The following is a 6,000-nucleotide window of genomic DNA, read 5'->3' as shown; positions in this document are numbered from 1 at the left end:
TCTAAATGATAAAGGGGCCAATTCACCACGAGAACCTATCCATCTTACGTGTGTTTGCACCTAATAACCGAATCAAAATACGTGACGCAAAAAACTGATAGAACTAAAGAGACTTGCAGATACCACAGACGTTAAAAGGACAAATCCACCGTCGTAAATGGAAACTTCAACAGTGTTCTCTCTGTAACTGACAGAACAAGTCGAAAGGAGATCTATAAAGATAGAGAAGGCTTAAGAAACACTAGCAATCAATTTGATCTAATTGACATTTAGAGATCACAGCCAACCCACAGCAGCAGGACACACGTTCTTTTCAAGTGTACACGGAACATTCACCAACAAAGAACATATTTTGGACCATAAAACCAGCCTCAATAAATTTAAGAGGGCTGCAATTGTATAAAGTATGTCCTCTGACCACAACGGAATTAAACTAGCAATCAACAATGGAAAGATACCTGGGAAATTCCTAAATATTCAGAAATTAAATAACATACTTCTTAAAAAAAAACCCTACAGGCCCCCCCAAAAAAGGCAAATTTACAAAATATTTTTATAAATTTGAAAACAGACAAAAACAGACAAAAAGTTTTGTGTGATGCAGCTGAAACATGCGGTCGTGTTTTGTGTCAGGCCTTTAAAGAGGTGGGTAAGGCAAATGAGGTCACATGCGTGGGCTCGAATCCAACAGGACTGCTGTCCTTATAAAAGGAGGAGATCAGGACACAGATGCACAGAGGGAGCCACATGAGGACCCAAGGAGAGAGGCCTCGGGAGGAACCAGCCCCGCTGACACCTTGATCTCAGACTTCCAGCCTCCAGAGCTGTGGGAAATTAAACTTGCTGTTTAAGCCCCCAGGCTGTGATGGCAGCCCACACTCACTAAAGGGCCCCTTCTTCCCGAGTATCACTGTTCTGTGGCGCCTGTGTTCCAATGTCCTGTGTTTTGTCTGGTTTCCTAGTTGTGTCAGGCGGAAGGGTAAATCCAATGCTGTTTTTCCATTATGTCCATAAGCAGAAGTCAGAACTGGGTTTTGGTCACTCAGCAATGCCTGCTCCATCTGTGATCCACAGAGAGACGACCATTCTAGAACGTCAGGTTACAAGGCAACCCAGTGGAGATGGTAAAAAAAAAAAAAACACAGGTGTAAGAGGAAGAAGAGCCTCCCAGCGATGGCGGCTTAAACAGACAAACATTTACTCCTCTCTCCCGTGGGTAGGCCAGCCACCGTGGCTTGGCTGCTCAGAGCCCCTCCTGCTCCTCCTTCTCTGCTGTCCACAGACTTTGCTCCTGTCTCCGTGGCCGGAGATGGCTTTGACACATCCATGCCCCAGCTTTCGGAAAGCCGGGAAGAAGGGGGTCCCCACTCGTGGCCTGGGCTGGCTGCAGGGCAGTCTGGGAAATGCATTTTGCGGGAGGGCGGGGGAAGTGGCGGCTGTCGATGCCCCCCGTCCGGGGAGAGAAAGGCAGCCGTCCCAGTGGGATGCAGGCGCGAACTCCCCTCCACGCGGGGACAGTGGCCACGCCTGTCTCCACCGCCTCGAGTCTGTGAAGTGGCTGCATAGGGAAGCCCCTGACAGTGGCCTCACGCCTGGCACCGATAAAGAGGAGAAACGAGCAGCGCTAAGACACTGGGCCCAAAACCAAATGCTGAGACGTCCCGGGAGCACGGCTTCTGCTGAGTATGATGGACAGGGCTGAGCGGGGTTGCCCAGCTGTTTAACCTAACTTTGCAACCTCAATTCTGGATCACGTTTCCAAGTCTAACCATCCTGAGGAGACCCTCCAGGAGTCCATTAGAACAGCAGGCCCCCGACACCCGATGGCTTGTCAGCTGTTACAGGAACAGAGCACAGAAGCTCCCACTTGCCTGGGAGACGCACAAAGGGCCGTGGACTGTGGGGGGCACCCACGCAGAAGGGTTTCCCGGCCCCCGCCCCGTTTCAAGAAAAAGAGCCCTGCTTTCATCGGCTTTACGTGCTAGTCTTCCACAGAAGACTTCATTTGAACAAAGAGTTCTAGCGTTTTGAAAATATAAAATCTAAAGCACTTTTTTTACAATTTTACTTGGCCAATGCAACTTGACCGTTTGTACTAATAGACAATTAATTCCAAGGCCTGGAAAGTGACCTAGTCTATAATTGAGGAGAAGCCCGCCTACCTTGCCATTCCTGCCCCTTTGTCCTGGGAGTTCCCTCTGAGTCCTGATCCCTGGGGGCAGCTGTGTCACCACTAATCCTTCCCCAAGCGCCACAGCTGCACGTGCCCTACGACAAGCGAGCCTCACAGGACTCTCCGCGCACCCACCTCGGCAGTTTTGCATTTACTTATGTCACATCCTCCTTTTGGAGGAACCCTGGTCACGCTGGTCGGTCAAACACAATAAACCGCAGGTTTCTGTATATAAGGTTCTACAATTATTCTGGTCGTGCACCAATCTCTTCCCTTGAGGAAACTGTGACCTTGGTTCCGCTGTCTGTCATATCCACCTGTCCCACCAGGCTCTGGGTAATTGACAGATGTGATATTCACGCCCTGACGCCTTTACCTAAATTACAGCGTGCTCTACTGGCAGAGCCCTGTGGTGTGCCACCAGAGACCTCCCTTCGGATTCACAGGGATTTGACTTGGCCCCAACAGAAGATTCCGAAGCCTTTGATTAAAATCTAGGTCCTTTGATGAGTTCACCGAAAAAACATGCATCAGCGATGCGGCAGGCGAACAGCTGCGAAGTCATTCCCAGGATGACTCACGTTTATCAGGGCTCTGATGCATATTTAAGAGGCGCATTAAAGGGCTGAGTCAGCGGCGCGCATGGACGTGCCACGGTGCTAATAACTCGGCGGTGCTGCAGAGCCCGCCCCTCTCCCCGTTGTAAGTCAGCGCTCAGGCCACGGAGGCCGAGAAGGGAGAGCGCCCTGGACCCTCCGAGGGCCGCCGCCAAACACGATCCAGCCCAGAGGGTGGGAGGCTGCCGCGTCGGAAACCAGAGTCAGGACCGCAGCTTCCGACGCGAAGCCCGGGAGCACCGGCGTCCCGGGACGCTCCCCAGCCGGCCCTCGAAGGCCCGGCCAGGCCTGGGGTGGGGACCGCGGCCGCGGGAGGCTCCGGGTTCTCCCTCCCTCTTCCAGCCCCGCCCCGCCCCCAGCTCAGAGGCTGCTCCCCCGCGGCTCCCCCGGGTCCCTCTCAGCTGCGCCAGAGGCAGCGGCTGCTCAGCTTCTGACTCTCACTCCAAACAGGTCATCTGACTTAGACATGGGAAGCTACGTTTCAGTGAGGCAGCGCTGAGGGACCTCCAGAGACGCCCCGCCCACCGCCCAGGTTCCGCTCCCGCGCACACACGAAGCACATTCCGGTGCCCGTCCCCTTCACACACGCTCACTCCTCCACGTCCCCTTCTCACAGGAACACGCGCGCCGCCCCCGATCCTCACCTGCTCCTTCAACCACTGGCGTGGAGCCGCAGCAAACCCCCGCCTCCTGGGTCCGAGGGCGGAACCCGTGCGTCGACGTGCCGTGCGTCGACGTGCCGTGCGTCGACGTGCCGTGCGTCGACGTGCCGTGCGTCGACGTGCCGTGCGTCGACGTGCCGTGCGTCGACGTGCCGTGCGTCGACGTGCCGTGCATGGGCTCTGCGTGAGTGTCCCTGTGCGTGGGCTCCGTGTGCAGACGTACCGTGCGAGGGCCCCGCGTCCACGTGGCACCTCCTGGGGCGCAGGTGCGCCAGGTCCCCTTCCGGGGCGTCACCTGTGTCCCAGCGGCTTGGCAGAGGCAGAGCAGCGTCCCGTTTGCGGGTCCCGGTGTCGCGTGGACCCCGTTCCTCTGATTACAAGGGCGGCTCCACGTCTTCTCTTATGGGGGCCGTCGTGTTTCTTTCTTGGAACTGTCAGGGCAAGAGCTGCTTATTTAGAGAAAAGGGCAGTTTGGTACCAAAAAGTTGAGGCCCTGAGGGTCCTGGAACGGGAGAGTCATTCCAGGAACAACCGAGCAGGGAGGACTGTCTCCCAGCCTAGCCCAAGGCAGAGGTTTCATCCAGGGGGTGGGGTCCCTGGGAAGGAACCTGCCCCCCCCCTCAGGTTGGGCCCCGGGCGAGCGCGGGGGCCAGGTGGCAGAGCCCGTCGCCGTCCGCACGCCCCTGCCCGCCCTCCGCGCCCCCCGGATGCTTCCCTCCAGGGGACCCGCACGCACGCCATTTCCTTGGCCCGTGTTCAGCCCCTGCCACTGCCGTGCGCAACCCCACCTCGCGGGACAGGCGTCCTGCCCGGTGCTAGCTGAGCCGCCCCCTCGGTGGCCCCTCTGCTGCAGCCCGGTGCCGGCGCTCACCTCCTCCGTGGGGGCCTCCCGGTCTGCCTGGAGCCTCTTCCTCAGCAGTTCCGGACGCTCCCCATCAGGAGCCCCCTCCCCCTTTGCCCCACTGGCCCTCCTTCCATCCCTGTTCAAACAGACCCACTAGCCCTCCCGAAACGGCCCAAGGCCCGGAGGGGTCCCGGCGGTCATTCAGGACCCGACCCGGGTCAGGGGAGCGTCAGCCTTTGGTTCCTTCAGCTTCAGAGCAGGCCCTGGACGCCTCCCCTGAGCGGCTCTCGGTTCTCCGGCCTCCCCGATGTCCTTGCAAGGACCCGTGGGCACTCTGGGCCCACCCAGGGGACCAGGAGGGTCTCCCTAACTTAGAGTCGGCCGGTTAGCAACCTCAACCCCTCTTTGTCACGTAACCTGACAGGTTCTCAGGTTCCGGGAGTGGGACACGGGCCGTGGTTCTCAATCTACAGGGCGCTTGCACACAGCCCCTCCCTGCCGCCTTCCCAGTCCCGCTCCTGCTTTGCCGCCCTGTTACCTCTGCCCTGCCTGGTGCAGGGCCTCCTCACGAGCCTCCTCTCCCCTTCCTTACCCAGAATCCCTTTTCTGAACCACACACCCTCCCCTACCCCTTGCAGGCTGAGTCCTGTGACTGGAGGTCTGGCTCCAGGCTTCCCAGGAGGACTGGGGTCTGTGGACGCAGAGCCTGTAAAGGCGTGTCTGTTACGGTCCCTGAACAGCCATCGCTCTGCTGCGGGCTTGTGGGGAGGGATGGGGCGGGGTGAGGCCGCGGGGTGGGGGCGGGGCAGAACACCGCCAACGCACACTCCACGGTGTCAGCAATCTGTCCTCGCCAATGAAGGGCCGGCTGTGGAGCGGCTCCCCCAGGAAAGGAGACCCGAGTTTCCCCAGGGCCAACGGGTGCCACCTCGTCAGTGTCGGGGGCAGAGCAATGACTGCAGTTCCCAAAAGCCATGGCGCTGAGGTCTCAACAGAGTCCCAGTTCCCTGTGGGCAGTGGGATTGTCTCTGCTTCACAGGTGAGTGTCCAGCTGCCCTGACCAGCCTGGACTCGGACGTGGCTCCAGGCCCAGGGGCAGGGGGTTGCCGTGTCCGTCCCTGTGGTCAGACTTGCCAGGCAGCCTGCGGGTCATGACGGCGCTGCCTCCCCCAGCCCTCAGGCCCGACGCACTATTTCCACAGAGGGCCTGGCTCAGTGCCCAGCCTTGGGCATGGGTTTTGGGGGTGCACTGAGCATGAGATCTGGGCGCTTCATCTAACGGCCCACCTGGCGAAGTGTCTCTGGCCCAGCTTGCTGGGGAGCGCGTGAAGGCTTCGTCACTGCAGCACGGGCTGTCCTCCCCTCCCCACCCTGCAGGCGGTGTTACCAGTCTTCCGCTAGTTCACTCCGTTCGTTCACATAGAAGAAGGAAGTAGCTCCTGGCTAAGCTTCCCTCTAGCTCGTGATATGACGGTCAAAGGCTCTGGGTGGGAGGCCCGGCCAGGAGGGCAGCGGGGTCTCCTCCAGGAAACACCCTGACAGGTCTTGGGTCATGTGTGGCCCTCTGCTGGGCCTCCCTCTGTCTGGCTACTGGAGACAGGCCCCCACCGCCCCCGCTTTGGAGATCGGCAGCCTCCTGATGCCCCTCCTGCGGGTGGATTCCAGGCATCCCGCACCCCGTGTTCCAGAGGACAGGCACCCGAG

This window comes from Hyperoodon ampullatus, assembly GCF_949752795.1.
Source record: "Hyperoodon ampullatus genome assembly, chromosome: 15".
NCBI classification, from domain to species: Eukaryota; Metazoa; Chordata; class Mammalia; order Artiodactyla; family Ziphiidae; genus Hyperoodon; species Hyperoodon ampullatus.
The sequence above is the reverse complement of the archived record's forward strand: the minus strand, read 5'-3'. Positions refer to the sequence as shown.